This window comes from Mauremys reevesii, linkage group 4, assembly GCF_016161935.1.
Source record: "Mauremys reevesii isolate NIE-2019 linkage group 4, ASM1616193v1, whole genome shotgun sequence".
Taxonomy (NCBI): domain Eukaryota; kingdom Metazoa; phylum Chordata; order Testudines; family Geoemydidae; genus Mauremys; species Mauremys reevesii.
The window spans coordinates 73,935,336-73,948,296 of record NC_052626.1 but is presented as its reverse complement, the minus strand read 5'-3'; the positions used below and the strand labels follow the sequence as shown (position 1 = coordinate 73,948,296).

General features: G+C 41.5%; 1 protein-coding gene across 1 annotated transcript in view; it reads left to right on the top strand.

Moving 5' to 3' along the window:
• LOC120404863 (transmembrane protein 263-like) overlaps positions 1 to 12,961 on the top strand; it is a 301,093-nt gene that overhangs the window by 19,003 nt on the left and 269,129 nt on the right. The gene's annotated exons all lie outside the window — the stretch shown is intronic.

Genomic DNA, 12,961 nt, shown 5'->3' with positions numbered 1-12,961 from the left:
TTAAGGTTTCATGTGCCAATAATACATTTTAACGTTAGTAGAAGGTCTCTTTCTACAAGTCTATAATATATAACTAAACTATTGTTGTATGTAAAGTAAATACGGTTTAAAATGTTTAAAAAGCTTCATTTAAAATTGAATGAAAATGCAGAGCCCCCCCGGACTGGTGGCCAGGACCCGGCCAGTGTGAGTGCCACTGAAAATCAGCTCGCGTGCCGCCTTCGGCACTTGTGCAATAGGTTGCCTACCCCTGTTCCATGCCTCCAGTTCTCATGCTGAACAACTTCTCTCTCTGAAGTGTTTACACCTTACAAATCCCTCTAGAGCTCAGAGTCTCCTTCATTAGAGACACAAGGTGGGTAAAGTCATGTCTTTTATTGGACCAACTTCTGTTGATGAGAGAGAGAGAGAGATGCTTTTGAACTACACAGAGCTCTTCTTCAGGTTTGGGAAATGCACCCAGAGTGTCACAGCTAAATCCAAGCTGGACCAAATTGCTTAGCATAAGTAGTTATTTCAAGGGACTATTCAAGGTGAAGTGGCCCGGGCCGTTAACCCTCTTTCAATCGTGGGGATGGGGGGAAGGAAGGCAGAGGAAGGGGAAATAAAGGCAGCTTGGGGTGGGGGAGCATTGAATTTCAATAATATATAATCCAGTAACAGGCACCAAATCCTGCCAGTACAACAGATGCAAAATCTGCAGACATCTCTACGGCTACAATGATCGATATCCCCAACAACACACCTTTCAAGATCCTACACATGCCTCTAACAACATGTAGTATGCCTCATCCAGTGCATTAAATACCCCAATAGCAACTATGTGGATAAAACCAGGCAATCACTATGCTCTCAAATGAACTTACACAGGAAAATAAGACAAAATCACCATATCTGCTGTGCTTTCACAAAGCAGTCACTATATCTGATCTGTCAGTCCTCATCCTCAAAGGAAACCTGCACAACACATTCAAAAGACAAACCTCAGAGCTTAAATTCATAACTCTGTTAAACACTAAAAATCATGGACTGAACACAGACTCTGGATTTATGGCTTATGACAACACTATGTAACCCACTAACCCCCTTTTGGTCCTAGGACTGTAGTGGTGATAACGGGCCACTGTACCTTGAATGATCCCTTACAATATTTGCTAACTACTTATGCTAAACTAACTAACTTTAGATGTGATGCTCTGAGTACCTTTCCCAGACCAGACGCTCTGCGTGGCTCGATAAGCATGCCTCTCTCACCAACAAAAGCTGATAGAATAAAAGATATTACCTCACCCCACCCCTTGTGTCTCTAATATCCTGGGACCAACGTGGCTACAACAACACTGTCACATAGCCAAGCTAGACAATATGTTGGTCTTTTAAAAAAGATCAGCAGCATCATCATTTTATTGCCATCTTTCTGGTGTTGAGATGTCCAGAGCTGTCTAATGTTCTGGTGCTGTTGATCTGTCAATGTCCCGACTTGCAAAAAATGTAAAATTTTATAAATGAAATGTCACACTCAGCATTTCTATTTCCATACCCCTATCGTGTGCTTGGGGGAATTATAACTCTGCGATTCAAATTCCCATTGGGCTGAAACCTGGCACAGAAGCTCTCATTACAACAGAACCTTGTTTTGTAAAATTAAAAACAAAATCTCTGTCAAGAGATTTTTCTTAAACCCAGATGAGTGCTAAAAAAAAAATCCTATTTATGGTTACTGATCAATTTTCACTTTCTGCAGAAAATCCAGCAGCTTTGGAAGCCCTCAGGTAAAGACATACGGTCAATAGGTTGGCTGATCCAATGGCACTTTCCTATGGAATTTAGAAAATGTGATATTAAACGAAACTGACTTAAATCCACAGTATGCTGAAAATTCACTGCTGAGGTATAGAACATCCAGTCGCAACCATTTCCCTTTCAGAAATACTACAACATGCCTTGATATTTTGGTTTCATCTCTAATGTCTGAGTGTTCCATGTGATATCTGAGCAATAATGCGTGGGGAAGTCTTCAGTTACATGGCCAACTAAGGCTAAGTCTACGCTACTGACTTATAACTTATAACAGCTGCGCTGCTGTAAGGTCTCCTGTGTAGCTGCTCTGTGCCAGCAGGAAAGCTCTCTCCTGCTGATATAATTAAACCCCCCACAATGACATAGCGCTGTCCACGCCGGCGCTTTTGTTGGTGAAACTTATGTCAGTTGGTGGGGGGGGGGTGTTCCCCCCCCCCCCCACAGTCCTGACCAACAAAAGTTTTGCCCACAGAAGTGCTAGTGTAGACAGTCTTCGTGCCGTACGTGCAGTAGGAAGGCCTTTTGCCCTCAGACACTCAGTGCAGGTGTCCAGTTTAAATGGACCACTTTGTGTGGTGTTTACAAAATAAATAGTAACAGTTTTAAACAAAAAGCAAAAATATTTGCAATGTTGTTATTATTAGGACACTATAGAAAGATGAATTATGAATGTTCCCTTTCATACCAAACTGATCTAAAAGTGACTTATCTAGGGATTAGTACAATCCTTTCTCTCTACAGACCAAATGATATGCAGTAGTTGCTTAGCAGTACACAGCACAACTGTTCCATAGGTGGAGGGCCAGCATTGTGTTTGGTGCTGTCTGAATATAGAGGAAGGTAATTGTCCCTGCTCTGGGGAGCTTACAAGTGAAATTGTATATGGAGGGCTGTAGTCTGCACTGGCATTAGTGGGGATTAATCCATTTACTTGAGTGGAGTTGTGCCTGCTTACAACACCAGGACTGAATTTGGTTCAGGCAGGGCAGTCCAAGAGGGGTTGTTTAATCTGATGAAACTTGACACAAGAAGTAGTGTGACCGCAGATATTTTGAGGAGAAATTTTTGACTGGAAGAAGGGGGCTGCTTTGTAAGCAGCGAAAGAGACAGGGCTTTAAGCAGAAAGTGCAGCATTTGACAGAGCATGAAGAGTCACATGGGAGAAGGGAACAAATAGTTGGGAGCAGGGCATTCAGGAGGGCGCAAGGAAACATGATCTAGCTAAGGAAAGAAAAGGTAATTGCCAAAACTGGAATTTGAGTGAGAGTCTAGAACTATGTTCTACTTCTAAAACCTTTTTCAAAGTTAAAATACTACACTTAATATGGGCTTTAAAATCCTTGGGCTTCAGTTTTGAAGTTAGTGGAGTTACTCCAAACTTACTCTACTGCAAAGGATAACTGAATTTCTCTCATGTAGAGATAAAATCATGACTGTTTTGTAAATCATTTCTGCTAATCCTGGGAGACCCAGGTTCAAACACCTGCTTTGGAGCAGGGACTTGAACCCAAGTGAGAGACCCCATATCTCCCCCAGGTGAGTGCCTTACCCTCCAGGCTATACTATATTCTGGGATGAGTCTCATTCAGTTTCTTCTGTTGAAACTATTTCACATTGTATAAATAATTAGCTATTTAGTGGTGCAGGGACTGGAAGCCAGGTGTCGCTTCTCTTTGTCTCCCTTCTGGGTGAGTTCCCTAACCCCTGGGCTATAGAATCATTTTGTCGCTCTTCCTCCCTCCCCAAGTGACTATTAAATATTTCATAGAAAGTGGAACAGATTGAACAGGAATGATTGAAAATAACCCACCCCAGAATACCCTATAGCTTGGTAATTAGCACATTCACCTGGGAGAGCAGAGCCCTGGGTTCAAAGCTCCGTCACCCAAGTGGGGGATTTGAATGTGGGTCTCCCACATCCCTGTTGGGCTAAAAGTTACAAAAGTGGCGGCACCACCACCAGTTATGCTCTAGGAATTATTCTGGGAAAGTTCTATGGCCTGTATTATACCAATTTCATGGTCATAGGATTTTAAAAATAGTCAATTTCATGGTTCAGATGTTTACATCTGAAATTTCATGGTGGTGTAACCATGAGGGTCCCAGCCCAAAAGGAGGTGGAGAGGAGGTTGTAAAGCTCTTGTAGGGATGTTGCAGGATGCTCTGAAGGCAGCATCCATGGAGCTTCATGTAGCCGGGGGGAGGTTTCTGGTGGTGGATGTGATGCAGAGCAGCAGTGCAGTGGAAGAGGAAGTCCCATCCCTCCCCAGCCCTTCCAGGTCTAGCAGCTGAAGACTGGTGCAGGGTAGGAGCTACTGGCTGGAGCGCCCCCAGCCCTGCCCGTCCCCTCCACTCCCCTACAATGGCTAGATTTCATGAGGGAGATTTGATTTTCATGGTCCTGAATTTTGGTAGGTCCCTAGTATTACAGGAGGTAAGACAAGATGCTCCCAATGGTCCCTTCTGGACTTGGAATCTCTGGAAACCACTACCTCCTCCACGTATGTTGCTATGTGATTCTAGCCCAGACAATCAAAGTGAGACTTTTTGTTTCATGTTGGAACGGTTCGTATTGACATTTTAGATTTTTTTTCATTTCAACCAAAATAATTCACTAAAATAGACATGAATTTGTAAAAAAAAAAATTTGGTCGACCTGAATCCATTTATTTTTTTGGTGGAAAAAGTTTCAGATTAATTTTTTTGCTCTGCTCCAATGGTGACATTTTATTATGATGAATGCTCCTCAGTATGTTTCCTGTAAATGCATGTAATTCTTTGCACTTTCTTAAGAATATTGGTTTGAGGGCATGAAAGTTTATTTTAATGACTTGTAATGGGCCCATCATCATAAGACAATATGTGAAAATACTGGCCACAAGGGGCAGCAAAGTTACCCCATTAATCACCTGGCCATCTGGGGGAAAAAAAGCTAAATATTTAGATTCTGTTGGCCAAACACTTGATTGAAAAGATGGACCTTGTATAAAGTTAATTGACAGTCTTTTTAACTTCTCCTCATATGGAAGCAGTTCCATGCCCCTAATCACTCTTGTTGCCTTTCTCTGTACTTTTCCCCATTCTATTATATCTTTTTTTTTAGATGGGGCGACCAGAACTGCATGCAGTATTCAAGATGTGGGCGTACCATGGATTTATATAGTGGCATTATGATACTTTCTGTCTTATTATCTATCCCTTTCCTAATGTTTCCTAAAATTGTTAGCTTTTTGACTGCTGTTGCATATTGAGCAGATGTTTTCAGAGAAGTATCAACAGTGACTTCAAGATTTTTCTTGAGTGGTAACACCTAATTTAGATGCCATCACTTTGTGTGTATAGTTGGGATTATGTTTTCCAGTGTACATTACTTTGCATTTATCAACATTGAATTTCATCTGCTATTTTGTTGCCCAGTCACTCAGTTTTGTTAGATCCCTTTGTAACTCTCTTAACAGTCAGCTTGGAACTTAATTATCTTGAATAATTTTGGATCATGTGCAAACTCTAGCATCTCACCGTTCTACCCCTTTTTCTAGATCACTTTATGAATATGTTGAACAGCACTGGTCCCAGTACAGATCTTTGGGGGACCCACAGTTTTCTCTGCTGTGAAAATTGACCATTTATTCCTACCCTTTATTTGCTATCTTTTAACAAGTTACTGATCCATGGGAGGATCTTCCCTCTTATCCCATGACTGCCTACTTTGCTTAAGAGCCTTGAATGAGGTACCTTGTCAAAAGCTTTCTGAAAGTCCAGGTACACTATATCAACTGGATCACCCTAGTCCACATGTTTGTTGACTCTCTCAAAGAAATCTAATAGATTAGTGAGGCATGATTTCCCTTTGCAAAAGCCATGTTGACTCTTTCCCAACATGTCATCTATGTGTCCAATAATTCTGTTCTTTACTGTAGTTTCATCCAGTTTGCCTGGTACTGAAGTTAGGCTAACTAGCCTGTAATTGCCAGGATCACCTCTGTAGCCTTTTTTAAAAATTGGCATTACGTTACATATCTGCCAGTCATCTGGTGCCCTGATTTAAGCAGTCAGTTACAGACCACAGTTAGCAATTCTGCAATTTCCATAATATAATTAAATTTAATATCCGTGTGGCAGGAAAAACACCACAGCGGCCCAACTTTGTAGCATTTAATTTCAGAAAGGGGAACTACACAAAAATGAGGAGGTTAGTTAAACAGAAATTAAAGGTTACAGTGCAAAAAGTGAAATCTTTGCAAGCTGCGGGGAAACTTTTTAAAGACACCATAATAAAGACTCAGCTTAAATATATACCTCAAATTAAAAAACATAATAAGAGAACCAAAAAAGAGTCACCCTGGCTAAACAACAAAGTAAAAGAAACAGTGAGAGGCAAAAAGGCATCCTTTAAAAAGTGGAAGTGAAATCCTAGTGAGGAATATAGAAAGGAGCATAAACAGTGGCAAATGAAATGTAAAAATACAATGAGGAAGACCAAAAAAGAATTTGAGGAACGGTTAGCCAAAGACTCAAAAAGTAATAGCAATCTTTTTCTAAGTACATCAGAAGCAGGAAGCCTGCTAAACAACCAGTGGGGTCACTGGTTGTTTGAGGTGCTAAAGGAGAACTTAAGGACGATGAGGCCATTGCAGAGAAACTAAATTAATTCTTTGCATCGGTCTTCACGGCTGAGGATGTGAGGGAGATTCCCAAACCTGAGCCATTCTTTTTAGGTGACAGGTCTGAGGAACTGTCCCAAATTGAGGTGGTATCAGAGGAGTTTTTGGAACAAATTGATAAACTAAACAACAATAAGTCACCAGGACCAGATGGTAGTCACCCAAGAGTTCTGAAGGAACTCAAATGTGAAATTGAAGAACTACTAACTGTAGTTTGTAACCTATCATTTAAATCAGCTTCTGTACCAAATGACTGGAGAATAGCTAATGTGACGCCAATTTTTAAAAAAGGCTCCAGAAGTGATCCCGGCAATTGCAGGCCTTAAGCCTGACTTCAGTACCCGGCAAACTAGTTGAAACTATAATAAATAACAATATTGTCAGACATATAGATGAACATAATTTGTTGGGGAAGAGTTGACATGGTTTTTGTAAAGGGAAGTAATGCCTCACCAATCTACTAGAATTCTTTGAGGGAGTCAACAAGCATGTGAACCAAGGGGATCCAGTGGATATAGTGTACTTAGATTTTCAGAAAGCCTTTGACAAGGTCCCTCACCAAAGGCTCTTACACAAAGTAAGCTGCCACGGGATAAGAGGGAAGGTCCTCTCCTGGATTAGTAACTGGTTTAAAGACAGAAAACAAAGGGTCGGGATAAATGGTCAGGTTTCAGAATGGAGAGAGGTAAATAGTGGTGTCCCCCAGGGGTCTGTTCTGGGCCCGGTCCTATTCAACATATTCATAAATGATCTGGAAAAAGGGGTAAACAGTGAGGTGGCAAAATTTGCAGATGATACAAAATTACTAAAGAGAGTTAAGACCCAGGCAGACTGCAAAGAGCTACAAAAGGATCTCTCAAAACCAGGCAACAAAATGGCAGATGAAATTTAATGTTGATAAATGCAAAGTAATGCACATTGGAAAGCATAATCCCAACTATACATATACAATGATGGTGTCTAAATTAGCTGTTACCACTCAAGAAAGAGATCTTGGAGTCATTTTGGATAGTTCTCTGAAAACATCCACTCAGTGTGCAGTGGCTGTCAAGAAAGCAAACAGAATGCTGGGAATACTTAAGAAGGGGATAGAAAATAGTACAGAAAATATCATGCTGCCTCTATAAATCCATGGTACGCCCATATCTTGAATATGGTGTGAAGATGTGGTCACCCCATCTCAAAAAAGATGTATTGGAATTGGAAAAGGTTCAGAAAAGGGCAACAAAAATTATTAGGGGCATGGAATGGCTTCCGTATGAGGAGAGATTAATAAAACTGGGACTTTTAGCTTGGAAAAGAGACTGCTAAGGGGAGAGATGATTGAGGTCTATAAAATCATGACTGGTAGAGAAAGTAGATAAGGAACTGTTGTTTACTGCTTCTCATAACGCAAGAACTAGGGGTCACCAAATGAAATGAATAGGCAGCAGGTTTAAAACAAATAAAAGGAAGTATTTCTTCACACAATGCACAGTCAACCTGTGGAACTCCCTTGCGAGAGGATATTGTGAAGGCCAAGACCATAACGGAGTTCAAAAAAGAGCTAGATAAATTCATGGAGGACAGGTCCATCAGTGGCTATTAGCCAGGATGGGCTGGAATGGTGTCCCTAGCCTCTGTTTGCCAGAAGCTGGGAATGAGCAACAGGGAATGGATCACTTGATGATTACCTGTTCTGTTCATTCCCTCTGGGGCACCTGGTATTGGCCACTGTTGGAAGACAGGCTACTGGGCTAGATGGACCTTTGGTCTGACCCAGTAGGGCCATTCTTAATTTCATATTTGAGTTCCTTCAGAACTCTTGGGTGAATATCATTTGGTCTTGGTAATTTATTACTGTTTAATTTTCAGTTTGTTCCAAAAGCTCTTCTATTGACACCTAAATCTGGGATAGTTCCTCAGATTTGCCAACTAAAAAGAATGGCTCAGATGTGGGAATTTCCCTCACATCCTCTGTAGTGAAGATCAATGCATAGCATTCATTTAGTTTCTCCGCAACTGCCTTGTCTTCCTTGAGTGCTCCTTTAGCAACTCAAATGTCCAGTACTCACAGATTGTTTGGCAGGTTCCTGCTGTTAATGTACTAAAAAAAATGCTGTTAGTTTTTGTGTCTTTTGTTAGTTGCTCTTAAGTGCATGCCTAATTACTCTTGACTTGCCAGAATTTGTGCTCCTTTCTATTTTCCTCAGTAGGCCTTGACTTCCAATTATTAAGAGATGTTGTCTTTAAGTGCCTCTTTCACTCTGTTTAGCCCTGGTGGCAATTTTTGGTTCTCTTACTGTATTTTTGTTTGGGATATACATATAATTTGAGCCTCTATTATGGTGTTTTAAAAAAGTTTCCATGTAGCTTGCAGGCATTTCACTCTTGTCACCTTTCCTTTTAATTTCCATTTAACTAGCTTTCCCATTTTTGTGTAGTTCACCTTCTTGAAGTTGCATGCTACTGTGGTGGAATTTTTTTTTTGGTGTTTTCCCCCGATATAAGGATGTTTACATTTAATTATGTTATGGTTGCTATTACTGAGCAATTCAGCTATATTTACCTCTTGGACTAGACCTGTGTGCCACTTAAGACTAAATCAGGAATTGTCTTTCCCCTTGTGGGTTCCAGGACTAGCTGCTCCAAGAAGATGGTGTCCAGAAATTTTATCTCTGCATCCTGTGCTGAGGTGACATGTTCCCAGTCTATATGAGGATAATTGAAATCCCCCATTATTATTGGCTTTTATGTTTTTTTTGTAGCTTCTCTAATCTCCCTGAGCATTTCACAAACACAGTCACCATCCTGGTCAAGTGGTCAATAATATATTCCTGTTATACTCTTATTTATGCAAGTATGGAATTTCTATCCATAAAGATTCTCTGTTACTTTTAGATTAATTTAAGAGTCTTACTATATTTGACTGGTTTTTTGTTTTTGTTTTTTTACATATATAATGCCACTCCCCCACCAGCATGACCTACACCGTCATTCTTATATATTTTGTACTCTGGCATAACCATGTCACATTGATTATGATCATTCCACCAGTTTTCTGTGATATCTATTTATATCCATATTCTCATTTAATAGCAGGTATTCAAGGAGGGAGGGATAGCTCAGTGGTTTGAGTGTTAGCCTGCTAAACCCAGAGTTGTGAGTTCAATCCTTGAGGGGGCCACTTAGGGATCTGGGGCAAAAATTGGTCCTGCTAGTGAAGGCAGGGGGCTGGACTCAATGACCTTTCAAGGTCCCTTCCAGTTCTAGGAGATTGGTATATCTCCAATAAAAAAAAATAAAATAAATAATAATAAAAAAAGTTTACCCATCTTAGTATTTAGACTTGCATTTGTATACAAGCACTTATAAAATGTGTCAATATTTAGTTGCCTGCCTTCATGTGATGTAATTGAATGGGACTCTTTTTCATTTGATTGTTCTCTTTACTTCCTACGTGTATTTTATTAACTTCCTAATAAATCTAAATCTCTCCTCCCTACACCTCCATCTCATCCACGCATTGAGACCCTGCAGTTCTGCCTGTCTAACTGGCCCTGCATGTGGAATTGGAAGCATTTCAGAGAATGCTACCATGGAGGTCCTGGACTTTAATCTCTTACCTAACAGCCTAAATTTGGCCTCCAGGACCTCTCTCCTACCTTTCGCTATGTCATTGGTACCTACATGTACCACGATCACTAGCTGCTACCTAGAACCGCACACAAATCTGTCTAGATATCTTGAGAGGTCTGCAGCCTTTGCACCCGGAAGGCAATTCAACACGCGGTTTTTCTGCTCATCACAAACCCAGCTATCTATATTTCTAATAGAGTCCCCCATTACTATTACCTGTCTCTTCCTAATAACAGGAATCTGCTCCCCCAGAGAGGAATCCTCCATACAAGAGGATACCATGCCATTGTCTGGAAGAAGGGTCCCAATTATGGGATCATTTCCTTCTGCTCCAGACCTTCCTCAACAGCACAGAGACTTTCAGACTGGGTGTGGGACTGCTCTACTGTTTACTGGAAAGTCTTGTCTATACATCTCTGTCTCCCTTAGCTCCACCAGTTCAGTCAGTCTGGTCTTTAGAGCCCATAGTGTCTCTGAGGGCCATGAGCTGCTTGTACTGAATGCACACATATACCATCTGCCCGCAAGGTAAGGAATCGTACACGGTGCATTCAGTGCAATAAACTTGTGTGTGTGTGTGTGTGTGTGTGTTGGGGGTGGGTGGGTTATTGGCCTAAGTTTAGATAATGTTTGTTAAGTGTATCATGCTTTCGCGTTACCTTGCAAAATTCACATTTGTTGTTGCTCTTTGCTAGCCCTGCTGATCGCTTACAATCTGACTTTTTAAACCCGCTTCTCTCTGAATTAGCCCCACCCCCTCATCAAGGAATCCTAAAGAGATTAGGTATCAAAGGACGGCAGGCTAGGGCCTAGTTAGGAAGCTCTCAGCCTTGCCTAGCAATCCTTGGTCTGTAAACTCTGTCCTTCAAGCAGTCTGAGTTCCTTCTGCCCCTAGCCCATCCAGCCTGTCCTCATCCCAGCACCAGCCCCAACCCCAGTCCCTGTCATCCCTTCTATCCCCTCCTGTTGGCTCCTTGTCCCTGTCCCAATCTTCCTTCTACCTCCCAGGCCTTGCTTATCATCCCTCTGCATTTCAGTCAGGTGGCTACCTCTTTCTCCAGCGTGCTGCCTGGGCACCCTAATGGGGAGCATTGAGAGCACAGGTGACAGTTTCCCCGCTCTCAATTCTTGTGCTGCAGTGGCTGCGACTTCCAGGAGAAACGATTGCACGCAAAGTCCTGCTTAGCCCAGGCTGCGCTGTGGTGCAGAGATGGAATCTTGGGAATATTTAACTGCCAAACTCTAGCAAGTCTCTATGGAACAAATATGAACTGAGATTTTTCAGAGACTCCTAAAGGGAACAAATTTTCATGGTGATGGTATCAGCGATGTGCGTTTTGCCAAGGTGATTCCCTTGTCAAATTTCAAGTCCCTGTTCCAAAGTATGGATGTGGTAGAGTTTCTCAATAGAATGGTTGTAACAACTTTATGTGGGCAAATCAATGTACCCGATACTCATTCTAGAGAGGCTGAATCATTTTTGCTGAAGATTTTCCAAAAATATTCAACTTGAGACAGATACTCAGCACAGAAAATTTCAGTTAGATTGCCAAAGTTATAAGCAACAGAAAACGGGGCCTTGTTAAGTTTGCCCGACACTTTCTATTGCTATAGGTGCTATTTGCACTGCCATAATATCAAGGTGAAATCATTTGGTCTCAATCATAATTCATGGTCTCCAGAGAAGTTTCTTACCTTCTCTCACTCATTGGCTCAGTACAGTACCAGTGAAATATATTTCATAAAAATACTTTTAAAATAACAAGTATAACACAGAGGGTCTGCAAAATTGCATTCAGAGGTGTAGTAGCTCAGGAGAAAATATATAATATAACCAGAACTGGTTGTGTATTTATGCTGCAGTCAGTAGTTGGCCTCTTGTTTTACTCTTTGCTTCTCATGAGAATACCAGCAGATTTTACATCCACAAATACATAAGAGTGCCAGGCCAGCTGAGATTTGGGAGGAGGATGCCTCTCTTCTAAAGCAATTGTGAGCTGCTAAATTAGTGTTCAGAGACCCATAGTGCTTGAGTCAGAACTGCCCTTTAAAGTCAATAGATGTGCAGTGCAGTCAGGATATAGGGCAATAGGCTTCTGCAGCAACTTCTAATGAGACTCCCTATAGGGTTTGTGCTTAATTGTTGTTTTTCTATTAGAAGTGTTTTCTCCAGAGCTCTCCAGCCTATTTCTAGTTCCACTGAAATAATTTGGAGCACCAAATATCAGGACTTTTCTCACTAATTACTTGGGATTATGCCTTATGCATTATATGGAAATAAAATGTATCCAAATTCATATGTTGCTCATGATAAGGTTCTTTAATGTAGTGAGCAAGTACGTGACCCTTAACATGGGACATCAGTGGTGCTGACCTAAATGCTGCAGGTGCTCCTCTGCTATGAGGCAAGAGGTTTGCTTCCACAACTGGCTACAAATTCCTTTGAATAGGCTTGGGTTATCTTTAACTGAATTGGCTCAAACTTCGTTGGCCAGAAATGTGACCTGCAGTGTGTTGGTCGCTGTTAAAATTAGTTGTTACCTTTATGTACCACATAATAGTGTCTGGACTATCCCAATTATTTCTTCCACTACGAATAGGTAGTACTACAGTTCTGTACATCTCTGACATTTCGGGATGCAATTCAGACCAGTGATGGGGGGTGTCGCACCCTGCCCTGGAGTGCCTCACAATGCTGTGCTGCTGTGGCTCCCAATGTGGGCTCCTCGCAAACAGCATGCAGAACACCCCTGAGTGTCTGTGTATAGCCACAGCCCTGGTCCAGTAATTCTGAGCCCAGTAGCCTGTTAGTAAACACCAGCCACACTCAAGCTTTTAGCAGCCTTGGTTACTACTTGTAGGGTGAACCAACACACTCC